Genomic DNA, 14,649 nt, shown 5'->3' with positions numbered 1-14,649 from the left:
GTAAGCAATACCTGGCTGATCCAGAGAGCAACAGTGAGGCCCTTCTTAGCGCTCCAGGCCTCCAGGCCGGCTGGAATTAGAGAGTAAAATGCCAGGTTTTTGTCCTCCTCCCCCCGATCCTGCCCGTGTGTACCACTGCACCCATCTCCCAGCACACAACCCAGCTCCACACAACCCCCCCGCCCCCCCCCCCCCCCTCCACACACACACACCAAAAGCTTCCATTTCCACTCCCTCATACACCTTCCAAAGCTCCCCCTTTGATGTTACACAAAGCTGCTCTTCAACAATTAAGATGACAAGCGCTCATTTTCTTCTTCTGATGGTCTTAGCAATTAATGAATGAGGTGAGCGAGGGTGTGTCATGAATTTAAATTGCAACCATCTCCTGCTGTCATAGAACTAAAAGTAGAGAGAGAGGGTGCAAAAAAAAAAAAAGAGTCAGGGAAAGACAGACAGAAGGGTAAAGGCAGAGAGAGGGGGAGAGGGGAGTAAAGAGTGAAAGAAAACAATCCCTCAAAGGCTAATTACATAATTTCCTTCATCTGAACAAACACATGCTGGGTGAAAGCAAGTGTGAGCAAGTCTCACAGATGCCAGTCCAAGAGGTGCTAAGGAGCCCTACTAACGCACTCTACTCCCTGTCAATGGACAGCCTATGCCACCAAAGAACTGAGCAAGATCTCAGAGGCAGCATTATCTGCACCATTTGTAGCCTTTGAGGGATTCATATCCAAAACCTCAGTATTTATCCTCCCTTCTCCAGAAATCTCTGGGTAAAGAGACTTTCTGCAGATGAACAATTCCTGGTGTAATGTTTCCCTCATTACAGTTTGTTCTGACCTGCAGCCAGAAATCTGTTTAGTCCTATCACCACTAGGTGGAGTTGACTGTTGATGAAAAAAAGAAAGAAAATCTCATGTATCAAACTCATTAAACTCCCATGGAGAGGCAGCATGCATCTGTAAGTGAGTCAGACAAAGTCTTTGCTTCACATGGGCCTTTTCCGGGCTTTCCTCTTGTTCAAACTCTGCTTCACTAGCATGCATCAACTCTTCATATACCTCCTCAACCGACAGAGACAGAGAAAGGAGACAGGTAGCAATTTTTAAACTTTTATTATGCTAGCTAAATTGCTGTTAAGTCTCTGTCATACACATAAAGCAAAAGATCAATCCCTCCCTTGAACTCTACCCCTCTCCCTTTCCCTTTCTTTCTCTTTTTTTTTTTTGTCTCTAATCCTGTGAGGAATGATGGAGGGCTCTCTGTGGAATGGAGGTGAGTTTCCCGAGTCCAGCCAAGGTGTGCCAATGTTCAAACGATACGGGTGGAATCTGCAGTACGTACCCCTGATGGGGATGTTTTGACATATTTTGCACACAGACACAAGTTTCAAATCTTCAAAGACATTTACTGTATGTATGTGCATTTGCTTGCGTTTAAAGCAGCACATGTACATGAATGCTGAAAATCATTCACACAAATATAAAGGCTCTAGTGTCAAACAGGGAGGTTTAAAACGTGTAATTGGTAGGACATGTTCAAATATTCATTTATCACTTAAAAAGCCCTCAGGCCAAAGTGAAACTATGTTAATAAAAGGTAAAATGTTCATGCAGGTCTTAAATACAAGTTTGCGCAACAACAATAAAAGGTGCATGGATTCCATTCTAACCCCAAATGCCACGCTCCTCCTCCTCCCACCTCTGTCTCTCTTGATCCGTCTCTCTTAATGCGCAGAAGTTCCTTCTGCTAATCTCACCTATTTACTCCTCCAAGCTTTTCTATCACAGGATTTCTTCTCTTTCCGCCTCTCTGTATGAGTGGTAGTGCTTATGTTACTGAGAGCTCCACTGAGGGCTAGCATGTCTGCATGCGAGTACCTGTGCATACTTCCCATCATGGCACCTACAGTATATTCCATTGTAAGAATAGCACAGGGACCCTGGTAAGTCTGTCCCATAACAACACCCTGACCTAGAGCTAAACCCCAAAGTGGAGTGGCGGCGGCCCATCAGAACCAAGGCCCTGAACGCGCCTGCATCCTGACACCAGTGCAGGCCCAGCCAGGCAGGGGAGACAAGTGAAACCTGAGCCCACATTAAAGCACCTTCATCAGGTAGGAGATCAGGGGAGGCCTCCATGCTCTCAGTGTCTGCGGGGGTCCGGGCCTCTGAGGCCCTATCTCACCTCCATCTGGAAAGAGAATCTGAGGGTAGTCTGATGGTTCGATAAGGGGCCATGCCGACTGACGCGGTAACAGCCTCTCACCCCCATTTGGAAAAGAAAAAGAAAAAAGACAGAGTGGATGCTAGCCAAGCTGTGGTGCTCTCTCATGTGGGTGTGGGAGGGAGGGTGGGAGGATCGGTGTGTGTGGGGGGGGGGGGGGGGCATTCACTTTACTTTGAAGGTTGGACCAGGTACATTTAAATGTGATACGGGCAATAAGCTATCAGTAACAAGTTAACAGAGTCATTTCCCTAAAGGTCACTTCTTGTTTTTATCCATTTTTGCATTTGTGTGGAACAAAAATGATGGACATGACTTCATAACTTATATTTATGTTTCATAAGAGAGTTTCCATGCAGGAGATACAGTGTGGGCCGGAGTCAAGACCTTGTTCCGGGAATGATGGAAAAGCAGGACAGAGAGCCAGACAATTGGCAAGAGCCAATTCTGCACAAACAGCAATGTCACAGAAAAGGCTTCTTTATTCGCTTTAAGCGTTTCTTTAAAATGTCCTTTCTCTTTCTCATAGTTGTATCTGTATGTTTCCTGCTGTGCTCGTTAAAACTGTCATCCCTCTCTTGTTTTCTAGGGTGCTATAAATTCTCCACCCTTCATGATGTCTTCTCAAGATGAGACCAACTCAACTGACCCATCAGTCCTCACTGCTGACCCAACTCTTCGCTTCCTCCCTCTCACTGCCCACAGACTCCCAGTTTCTCCATCTGGTTTTTATTGCCCATAGTTCAGTTCCCTCTCTTAACTGATTTGCTCTGTTACCAAACCAGACTGGAGACATGGAAGCATCTTTTTTTATGTTCTGTGTTTCTTCAGTATAAAATTATTTAAAAGCCAAGTCTGAACACACTTGATGGAGTATAAAAAATATATATATATATATATATTTTACAAATTCATACATAACTGTTGAAACACAAATTCATAATAAAAAGGCTACTTACTGTGATTCCTCTGAACCATAGCATTGCAGATTTTTGGACATGAGCCTTATATGTTAACAGTCTTTTATATGTTAATAGGGAATTGTCTGTATTGGTGTGTGTGTGTGTGTGTGTGTGTGTGTGTGTGTGTGTGTGTGTGTGTGTGTGTGTGTGTGTGTGTGTGTGTGTTAAATGGGCACAGAGACAATGAAGCTGCAGCTTTGGATGTGAAATGGTTTGGTTTGGTCCAGCTTGGTCATATCATGGTCCTTTTAGGTCACTTGAACCACTTAAGCAAATACATCTGATCCTTCAGATCTCAATCTGTTCTCAAGACAAAACAGGCCCACCTCTGCATAGGTGTGTTGGTGTGTGTATCTGCCCCTGCATGTGGATCAGTGTTTGCCTATGAATCTGTATCTACGTGTGAATGTGTGCGGGACACTTGTGTCAACAGAATCTGATAATAATGCCTATTCAGAAGCTAAAAGTATTTGAGGGTAGACAGGTTCAGACAGAGATTTACACAGTCAGCTAAGATTTTTGTTTGGTCATCAAACATTAGAGCCCCTGGCAATCCAGTGGTAACAATGTGTTCATTTATTCCCCAATCCCACTTGGGCAAGGGGTTAAATGATTTTGTTTTGTGGTTTATTCTCTCTTATGAGTTTCCCTTTTGCCTTTCTTACGCAACTCAGATAGGAATGGTATATTTGACTTCTCTTTATTAAAGCAAAATGTGTGTACAAACAGGATCTGAGAGCGGACAGAAGAGTTTGATGTCAAGTTGAATGAGTGTGTTTGTGCTGGCACAGCTGCACTGTGGTGCTTAATGCTATTTAAGTCCAGTCTGTAGAAGAACCAATCATGTTGTTGGTGGAGTCTGTTTGGTGCTCTCGGGGTCAGTACAGCCCCAGGACATGAGACACATAGGATATACGCTGTGGATAAAGAGGAATGACTGGTGGTCTGCTAGTGATTGCCTCCTTTGTCTGACCATTGCGTGAAAAGAAGAGCGGAAGGAACATGAACGCAACGTGCTAAAAAAAAGAAGCAAATTCTCAAATCACTAATTTTGAATATAACTAATTTACACATATAGATCATGCATCAAAAAATGCTTCATATACAGCAATAAAATAACTCCAGCTCAGAGCTAAAATGATGATGTATTGAGTGAAAAATGAAATTGTGTATACTGTATGTGGTAGGTACAACAGGTTGTGCGGTCCCACTGCCAGCAGGCATTCTGTGGAGCCAAGACAAGAGTGGGAAAGGGGATAATCAGAATAAAGGTAAGAGGGGGATGTTTTAGGGGGAATAACCCACCTTTAAAGCCTTAGGGAGGAAAGCTAGTGTGTGTGGTCGCAAAAAAAGGAGGGAGAAAGATATGGTGAAACAAGCTTTTGGTGGTGCCTGATGAAACACATCATCAGGTGAAAAACAGTTCAGATAGATGAGCCAGTTATGATTTATTTGACATCCCCAAAGCATTTAAGGCCTCTGGACCACTAAACCTTGAGACTTTTGAATTTTTGACTCAACCAGTGACACTCGTTATTCAGCGATCTTGAACCTTTAACAACCCTTTGGATCACTCTGGACACAGTTGAAGGTCCTGCCAGTGAAACTGAAAGGCATATACTGTGGATCGTAAATAAGCATCGTAGAAAGAGACAGGTTTGGCTCCTGATGCAGATAGAGAGTAAATAATCCTCATTAGTTTTGACAAAGCGGCTCATAGTTTTGTGGTATTTATGGCTCGGACATGTTGTACCCATTAAATAAGCGCTGATAGAGACATACACACTGACAGCGCTAAGTCTTGCACTTCAGACTTCCTGTTGGATTTGTGCAAAAGGTTTTAATGCACAGGCTTGGCCAATACAGTACGTTGTGTTGTGATAGCTTAGTACATTACAGAGTGTTGCTGGGACTGTGGTGTATGTAAGCTTGTTGTCACTGTAGATATCTGTGAGGTGAAATATTGATGTAATACACCCGTGTGCATTGAACTTGGATTACTAAAACTGTGTTGATAGTTTGCACTTAAATGACCAGTGAAAAAGTGATTTCATTAAGTGTTTGCAGCCTTTCAGAAATGTGTATAATGTGCAGTATAAAATGTTGTGTGTGCGTGTGTGCGTTTGTGTACGACTGTGTGTGAACTTGGTCCATTTTTTTCTGGGTGATGCTTGGAAAAGTATCGGCTTAAGGCCTGGAAGAATTCAGGCCTCCCAAGCAAGGTCATGTGCTGATGTTTAGTAGGAGCTTTCTCAGGTCACAGAATGTGACTTTAAACCATCACTCACATTACCCCACATCTTTGAGTAGTTGTGTTTAAGCGGCATACCCCACATCTCTCCCCCAGTTTGCTGTAATCACAGGTGACAGCCGTCTCAGTCCACTCACATAGTTGAAGGAGAATTAAACCCAAATACTTGCTACACATTAAATGAACATTGAATAGGTATAGTTGGTTGCCTATGGGAGCTTAAGGCAGGGCTAACATAGATTTAACTTAAACAGTCTGGAAAGCATTTCATATCCAATGATAATATTTCTGTATGTTAAATATTATAAATAAAAAATGAAAACAGAAATCTGAGTTGCTGATTTTGAATTCCTTCTTGCTTTAACATATAACTACTTGAGGCTATATATGGCCAATATAATATGATATAAAACCGGCAAAACACAAACCTTAAAGGGCAGGTTCACTATTTTTTAAAATTTGTAACAATACTCACATGCACATATGAACAGTGATACAAGTTTTCTTTTAGCTGTTATCATTACTGCTGGTGATACAAGCTTAAAAAAAAGATCCTTTCCTAAAGTACTTCAAATGGAGGTGATGGAGGAAAATATCCACAGCCATCATTTTAGGAAAAAGTGCATTCAGCTGCAGTTTAGCACAAATCCCCCCTTTGTTTCACCCAACATTGCTTATTTCTGATCTATAGTGGAAAGAAACAGGGAGAGTTTTACCTGACGGCTCATATGAGCTTCAACTGAGCGTTGTAGTATCTCTTTTCCAAATACAGCCAAAGGAGGAAAAACAAGGCTTGCATATTTGGTCTGTCACAGACTATATTGGCAGTGTGCTACAATTTGTTTAAAGGTGCACTATGGAGATTTGGTAGTGAAATTTAGTTGGAGAAGTGGAACAATTCTATGCTGTATTTTCTAAAATGAATACACAAACTTTATTGTCCCTCCACCACGACTAGCCTTTCTCTCTCTCGCTCCTGGCAGCTTAAGGCTCAAGGAGCCAGAACAGTAACATCTACAGGTGTGGAGGTTTCTGTGACAGAAAAAGGACATTTTTAATCCATTAAATGTTTCGATGGTATGTGTGTGTGAGTGTCAATAAAGTATCATAAAAACATATATGGCGATATATTGCATAGCCCTAGTGCCCTGATGTGGTGAAGCAAGTACTAACTGCTCCATGAGGTGCCCTGCTATACCTGCTGCTTTGCATTGTCTCTGTTAAAAACTGCATTGCTAAACAGTGTAAATTTCATTTTATTTATTTTTTTAAAATAAAATTATTTCTATAATGACTGAAATGTCATTATCTGTCTCCCTAGTCCCTTCACTGTCTGTTGTCTCTGCAGAATGTCCCTGTTACTGCTTGTGCACATGTGTACAATGTTTAGGGGTAGAGTTTCAGAGAGACAATTGCATTCTGCTTTCTCTACCTTAGCTCTTACATACTAATGTACGTTTGTCAGTAATAATAATAATAGTGAAAAAGAAGGAGAGGAATAGAGTAACCCCTCATCTGAGCATTTAGAGTTACAAAGAGTCAGTCTGAGATGCTTCATGCCAATTCAAAGATCACTGAATGCACCCATGCACTTATAAACTCCTAAACTGTCACACACATAACAATAACAGAGAAGTCATGAGACTACTTGTGTCGGGTCTCAACATGGAAGTATGGGTGCAATGATAATGATTAAGGACTATAAGCAACATTTAATATGTTCTTTAGTAAAATCTACAATAACTTTGGCTTTGACTGCAAAACTCAGAGGCTTTTTTTTTTTTTTACTCTAGCTAAAAACCCTTCTGCAGTAAATATAAAAAAAACCTCAATATTTTGCAAATGATGTTCAGTTACAATGTCATTCAAAGCAAAGGTAAGGAGGCAGCAAATGACAAAGCAGAACGAGAGACAGAACAAGTAGTGATGTTTAAAAAAAAACGAGTGTAATAACAGTGGTTAAAGCGTGCTCTTTGATTGAGTAAATCCGTCTAGGCTATTTCACACTGTAGGAATCTCCTGTCGTGTAGATCAAAGGCTCGCCCAGAGACAGGGCTTGTACAGAGCACAAGGAACAGGTGAGAGCTCCGACACACACGGAGGCATTTACACATACATGCACACAAAAAAAAAAGTCTCTCGCATGAACAGCACGCATGGTTAAATGAACACACAGTGAGATGACAAAAGCAGAGAGTGACAGCTCCTTTTGTGTCTGGATGAGCCTGTGGGGAAGTCTTTCTGCAGAGCTACAAGAGAATCATACATCTATCATCTGAGCTTCGAAAACCACTTAACGAGAGTCAATACAGGCTACACACACACACACACACACACACACACACACACACACACACACACACACACACACCAAGTAGGCAGTGGGTATGACAAAGTACATTCAGACTCTACAAGTATGAGCGTGACATGTACCATATGAGCAGAACATTGATGCGACTAACACATGTACAGTGGACATCTTGCTTCGAATGGTATAGAGGGCCATGAGGGACTCGATGCAGCCTTATGATGGATAGATGTAATATAGAGTCGGCTATATCCAGTGGGGTTGAACATAAGGCTATGTCATCACTGGCCCATCTCTCTTCATACCTTCCATCACATTTCACTCCCTCTTATAAACAGCAGGACGGGGGATACTCTGGCCCCTACACACAAGGACATGCAAACACCCAAACAGGGACACATGCAGGAAAACACATGGGGATTCAGGCATATGCGCGCACACCGATCTACTAATTTATTTGCAGCAGAGTCCAAACATGCTCACAAATGCATGCATGTATATTCACAAATAACATTTTTACAAAGAGAAATTAATCCCGGGTGGTCCCAGATGCAGCAATGTTTCCACTTGAGAAAGCTCTGGTTTTGAAATCACGCGATCCGATTCATACCGGGTTCAAACTACACACACACGCACACACACACACACACACACACACACACACACACACACACACACAAACACACATCTGTAGAGTGATATCCATGAAATAATATAAAAGGGAAAAAATGTGTACAGAAGAGCATGAAGACAGAATAAATGGCTGCAGGGCTTCTGGTATTCACCCAATCTCACCCACCCCACCCTCACTCTGCTATTCAGCCCCAGCCTGTATCAAGCTGTAAGATGCTGTATGTTTAACATGGGAAGGTCCCACCTTAAACACAGCCATTATGGCCAATAGCTTTCGTTGTTTTCATAGAATATGAGAAGATTACACAGCACTATGACGGGCCAATTACGTCCTTCACTAAAACACACCTCTGTACCAACAGCTCTCTAATGATGATGGCTTAAACGTTTTCACCAATAGAGCCCTTTCAGCTGCCCTGGCAGTCACACACAAACTGCTGGTAAAGTTAAATACACACACATAGGAACACACACATATACACACACAGGAACAGATGCTGACGGAGTCAAATTGAATCCTTGTGTTTAGTGTATAGAGCATCCCTCCATTACTCAAAGGGCTTTCTGTGTTTGTGTGTGAAAGTTTGTGTATATGTGTGTCATCCCCACTGGCCAATTTTTCTGCAATCAGTTCAAGGATTGCTTGGTAGCGGAATCGAGAAAGAAAGAGAGAGAGACGGACTAGAAGTGCCAGGCTTCCTCTCACATCTTCTCGACATCCTTTCTCCATCCCCCACTCCACTCAAACCTGTGTCACCTCTGACCCAGCTCCAATTCACTACTGTCATTATGCAATTAACACCAATTAAGTCATTTAGCCGTAAGAATGTGTGTGCGCGTCTGCATGTATGTACGTGTGTGTGTGCGTAAAGTGTGTGGATGTGTGTATGCGCACATGATAGGGCAATTACAGCAGCACAAGGGAGCCTTTTTGGAAGCGGAGAGCACTGCAATCAACCAATCAGCCTTCAGATGGCTTTGACATGAAAAGAGAGCGTGGCCTCTCCTAACCCTGGGGGTCAGACCCAATTTACTCTATTTACCCACTCAGGAATGAATCTGTGTGTGTGAAGAGGCAGACACATAGAGGGAGAGATGAATAGGTATGGAAATGTCTAAGTTAGTGAGTGGGAACGAAGTAGAAAAAGGGTGAAGGGAGGGAGAAGAGGGATGAGAAGCCTTAGGGTTGTTGGGCAGGTGAATTGTGGCAGGCGGGAGGGGAGACCGTGGGTGAGGTGGGGGTTGAGTGGTGGAGAGAAGGGGATGTGGGGAGAGGCCTTCAGGTTGTGTTTGCAAAGCTAAAAGGCCAGCAGTTGGAGCCCATTTGCTAACAATTTCCCCTTGGTGAGTGGCTCTACACATACACTCTACACACACTTTTTCCTATCCTGCAGAGAACAGATGAGGAATGACAACTTCACACTTGGCTGGAGCTGTTGCACAGTGAGATGCTTCATCATGATAAAAGGGCTGGTTCGACTAAAATAAAAAAGTTAGTAAGACATCAACACAAGATTATTAGATTATACAAATGACTCTCAGTTGTTTGGATCCACCCTGTTTATAAGGTCATACTTTTAAATGTTTCATCCTATTAAGAACAAATTCTATATACAAATACAATTCATGATCATGTTTCCCCAGACCTCTTTCCAAAGCGTAAGCTAAAGGAAGCCATGTGATTTAAACATTGTATTTGAAAATTAAATAGAAAATATGTAAAAAATTATTGAAACATTGAAGCCATCTGTGTACAATATTTATTTATTTTCTTGATGATCCTAATGCAGCTGGATACATTTTGAAAATCCGAACTGGTTATGCATTCAAGATGAGACCAACAACAAAAAGCCAGCTGCAAACAAACTTTGAATTCATGTGGGATGCTGTCAGAAAATTATATTCTGGACCAATAATCATCTCACAAACAGACTGTTAAATGGTCAAACAAAGTTGACTGTCCCTTCCTGTAAAAAGTGTGTGTTTGGTTACTAATACTGACATCTTAGAGCATCCTTGAATTTCAAAACTGGATGAGCTTTTAAAACAATTGCTTCCTGTATACATTGCAACAATAACAAGATGTTGTCATAAACTGCAGATTTAATAGATCACCTCTCTAATAGCCTTATCACACATGCACTTTTCCCACATGCAGCAAACTCCTGAAAATGTCCCGATATTTTCAATGTCAGCTGCATTTGTTAACACAAACATCAGATTTTCCCAGACTTTATTCTAGCCAGCCCCCTTTCCGCAAGAAGGTGAGTCAGTGTGTGTATGCAGAAGGTTATATTCAGGAAGATTCAAGTGGACAGAGGTTATAGCGGCTTTCCTGAAGATGAAGCCGCTGAGAGGCTAAGGTTGGGCCTAATATCTTTGTCCGACGCGCTTTCAAAATAATACTGTGATGCGTAAAATAAGTTTGACTTCTTTATTAAAGAAAAAGGATAATCAACTTAACTTATGATAACGTGCATAAACTCATAATCACAGTGAACCAGAAACAATAGCGGTCAACAAAAAATACGGCAACCCAGCTCACCCCCTCTGAGAACAAAAGGTGAACAGGTGAGTTAAATCAATACATCTCTGCCCATACCCATGTGACCCGATATCCCCCTACTCAATATAATCCTAATAAATGATATAATAATCAATAACCCAAAACACCAATATATAACAAACTACCTTAAACCTTAAATAAATACTACAAAGACAATTATACCCATCCATGGCTCCAACAGAGGTGATAATGTCCAAATCCTACAACTTGAGCTTGACTGGTTTGATCCTTGTACAGGTAATGAAGCTGCGTCATACTCTTTTCTCTATTACCAGTATGTCCTTATCTACTTTTTTGTTGGTATGTTGAATATGTCTTAATACATGCATTGATAAGGCAAAAAACTGTTGTAGCGTGAAACTCTGTGCCTCACGCCCCATTTGCTCCGGGGTGAGAGGAATGTGTGCTAGAGCAATTCAGGAAGATTTCAAGGGCAGGCTGTCTTAACATTATCTAGAAATGCACATGTGAATTATCTTAAAAAAAGAATGAGAGAACTTGCTGAAATTGCAAATTGCATTTTTCTTAGATGTGATAAAGTGCAGTTTTGAGTTTCTGTTCTAAAACATACCAAACCACTGATACGGTTCTTTAACACCTCGATCTCCATAAACAAAGATGGTCTTTTTCCTCTGTCCTGCATTTGACTTCTTAATCTGTATGGATTTTACAATTGAAAAAAAGTCCCTGTTTGTGTTGCTCTCTGTACAGAGCGAACAAACCCTCTGATCAATAGTGCAGCTGTGATGCCTGGTGCCAGGGCTGGGCTGCAGAGCAGTAAGTAAAATACAACGGGACCAGTCAGCCCCTCATCACACCAAACAACCTCCTGGCTATAGAACAAGGGCAGGCAGAAAAACCAGAAACAGACAGAGAAAAGAAAAAGAGAAGTAAACACAGATGCTCAGTGTTTCCAGTGCTCCTGGTCAATCATATCAAGTCTGAGAAGAGTTACACAGGTTATTCTATATCTATTCTGTGTGTGTGTGTGTGTGTGTGTGTGTGTGTGTGTGTGTGTGTGTGTGTGTGTGTGTGTGTGTGTGTGTGTCAGAGTAAAAGTGTCCTGTGCAAGGGAGTTGAATTGTGGAGAGTAATCAGGACCACAAGTCCTCCAGCAAAGGACAGGAAGTAGGAACACAAGAACCACATCATTAGTCTCACTAGTCCCGAACCCCCACAGCCAATAGAAACCTCCGGCACGGTGGGAATGGGCGTGGTTCTTGGTACGTGCACATGTCTATATATTTAAATTTGTGTATGTGTGGAGCCTGCAGGCTGATATTAATGACTTATTTGTTTACTGAGCCTAATGAGTCCTGGTTGTGTGCGTTTAGTAGAGTAAGAGCAAAACTCTGGAGCAGGATTGGGATTCCTGCTGGAATACCACAGCTAAAAAAACTACAACACACACACACACACACACACACACACACACACACACACACACACACACACACACACACACACACACACACACACACACACACATGCACACATGAATCCCCAGACAGTGAAGACAAATGAGAAACAAATGGTTCCATTGTATGGTCTATACCTTGTCTCCCTTTCCTTCTCTGCTTTATCGTGGCACTCTGAGAGTGTAGTTTTGAAGTCCAAATATTCACCACCAAGCACAGAAAACACACGCGCGCACACACGCACACACCTCGCCAACATTCCCCCACAACATTCTCACCGCCCCTTCCTTTTACGTTCTGCAACCCATCAAGAGTAAAGAGGCTAATTTCTGTCGATGGCTTACAGGTGGCCGGTGCAAGGTGAACCACATCCACTCTGCTGGCCGACACACAGACACACACATGCACCAACACTTAAAAAAAATGCATGCCTCTAACCAACCCCTTTATAAACCCAATGCCAAACATCAAAGAGAGAAACACACCTTAACACACCTCAAAGGCACCAGAGGCACACAGCTACGCATGTGTTCAAACACACACACACACACACACACACACACACACATTAAAACATCCAAAGTCAAACATATGCACACTCGTAAACCTGAAAGCATGAAGGATTTCCAACCAAAGGTTTGAGGGTCAGTTTCAGGCCTGGGACTATCTCATGTTTCCAAACAGAGGAAAAGCCTTCCAGAGCTTTCATAAAAGTCTTGTAACTGTCAGAAATGTTCTTGTTCCAAGTTCCTCAAAGACTGCCGCGCTGTGGCAGAAAGTTATCAGCATCAATCTGGAAATGAGACCTAGAATTTTTTATCTCTTATCTTGGGAATATGCCTTTTGGAAGGAGAAATTCTTCTGCTGACAGCAACAATCTAGTGAGTGTGAGCAGACTGTTACAAATGATGGCAATATCAAGTGGAAGGGTGTTCAGTCCAGTTTTAAGATTTGTTTAATTAAGTTCCAACAATTTGCACATCAGCTTTGTAATTTCATCAGAGTTTAGAATGAACACACATTGCATACAATATCACAGTGAGCACACAGATAGACAAATGCTTTTATGTGTCTGAGCTTACTGATGGGAGGTGAAAAATGTAAACACTCATTTGATCGAGGAGGTTAAAGTTGAGATATGGAAAACTGGTGGAAAGTTTGTTAAATATAACACAAAATAACAGGTTGTTGTTGTTGTGACGATGTGTCATACAAGCTTCACATTCTGGATATTCATCCGTCTTTCTCTATAAACCTGCAAAGGTTTAGACTGAAGCTGATGAATTACAAGAGCAGGCTAAGAGATTGAGCTCAAACTCTCATGTTCGTTCCAACCAGCAGAGGTGTGTGTGTGTGTGTGCGTGTGTGTGTGTGCGTGTGTGTGTGTGTGTGTATGTGTGTGTGTGTGTGTGTGTGTGTGTTCTGTGTGCACTTCTGCACATGAAGATTGGATTGCAGCTCTTTGAAGCCATGCCCTTGCCATCATTAAACACAGTCCTACAGCCTGGAACTGCTTTCTGGGAATGTGTCGATAGCTCACACAGACACGCACAAGGTACACACTAATATACATGCACATACACACACACACATAGTGCAGTGCCAGTAAAAATGACCAGCTCTCTTTGAAGCCTGTGTCACTGTGCAAAGTGATAAGATGAAAGCTGATCATCCCCCTCAAAGAATCTTGCAAAGCCTTAAGTGAACATTGTGCCGACAAGCCTGCATTTAGGCCAGGAGGGCCTGATGGGTGCCAAGCTAACTGCTACATGCCACACTTATCAGCTGCTATCTGATTGGACAGTGATTGCGAGCTGCCACTAGGCAGTTATAGATTAAAAGTGGACAAGCTCTTCTGAGGAAGACAGGTTCTTTGAAGTTTTGTTGGGCACAAGATTTAGACAAAACCATGACAAACAGATAAAAATTGGCAAGATTGAAAAGATGTAGAACTACTGGAGAAAAATGTGTTAGTTCATAGTCATTGTTATTCACAGTTTGGGTTTTCTGGTCGATTCTTTTTGAAGTCAGGAAACCTCTGTGGAGAATCTTAACCCCAATTAAAACCTCTTTAAGTATAAACACTGGAAAATGAGTAACCTTTAAACAAGCCAAGGATGGCTCAATTTAAAACCACCTGTTTCTGCCTGTGGCCGAAAAGAAGCATCATACAGACGCAGATTCTTCTTTGCTTCACGCAGTGTTTCTATCAGTTTAAATCACCACGCCTTGACTTCTGTGGATTATACTGTTCTCGGACAAAAATCAGATTGACACGTAAA

The 14,649-nt window shown here is 42.0% G+C and overlaps 1 protein-coding gene across 7 annotated transcripts in view; it reads right to left on the bottom strand.

The window, feature by feature from the left end:
* LOC109996130 (ERC protein 2) overlaps positions 1–14,649 on the bottom strand; it is a 150,289-nt gene that overhangs the window by 5,146 nt on the left and 130,494 nt on the right. The window lies entirely within an intron of this gene.

This window comes from Labrus bergylta, chromosome 12, assembly GCF_963930695.1.
Source record: "Labrus bergylta chromosome 12, fLabBer1.1, whole genome shotgun sequence".
NCBI lineage: Eukaryota > Metazoa > Chordata > Actinopteri > Labriformes > Labridae > Labrus > Labrus bergylta.
Note: the sequence above shows the minus strand (reverse complement) of the source record. Positions and strands in the feature narration are given on the sequence as shown.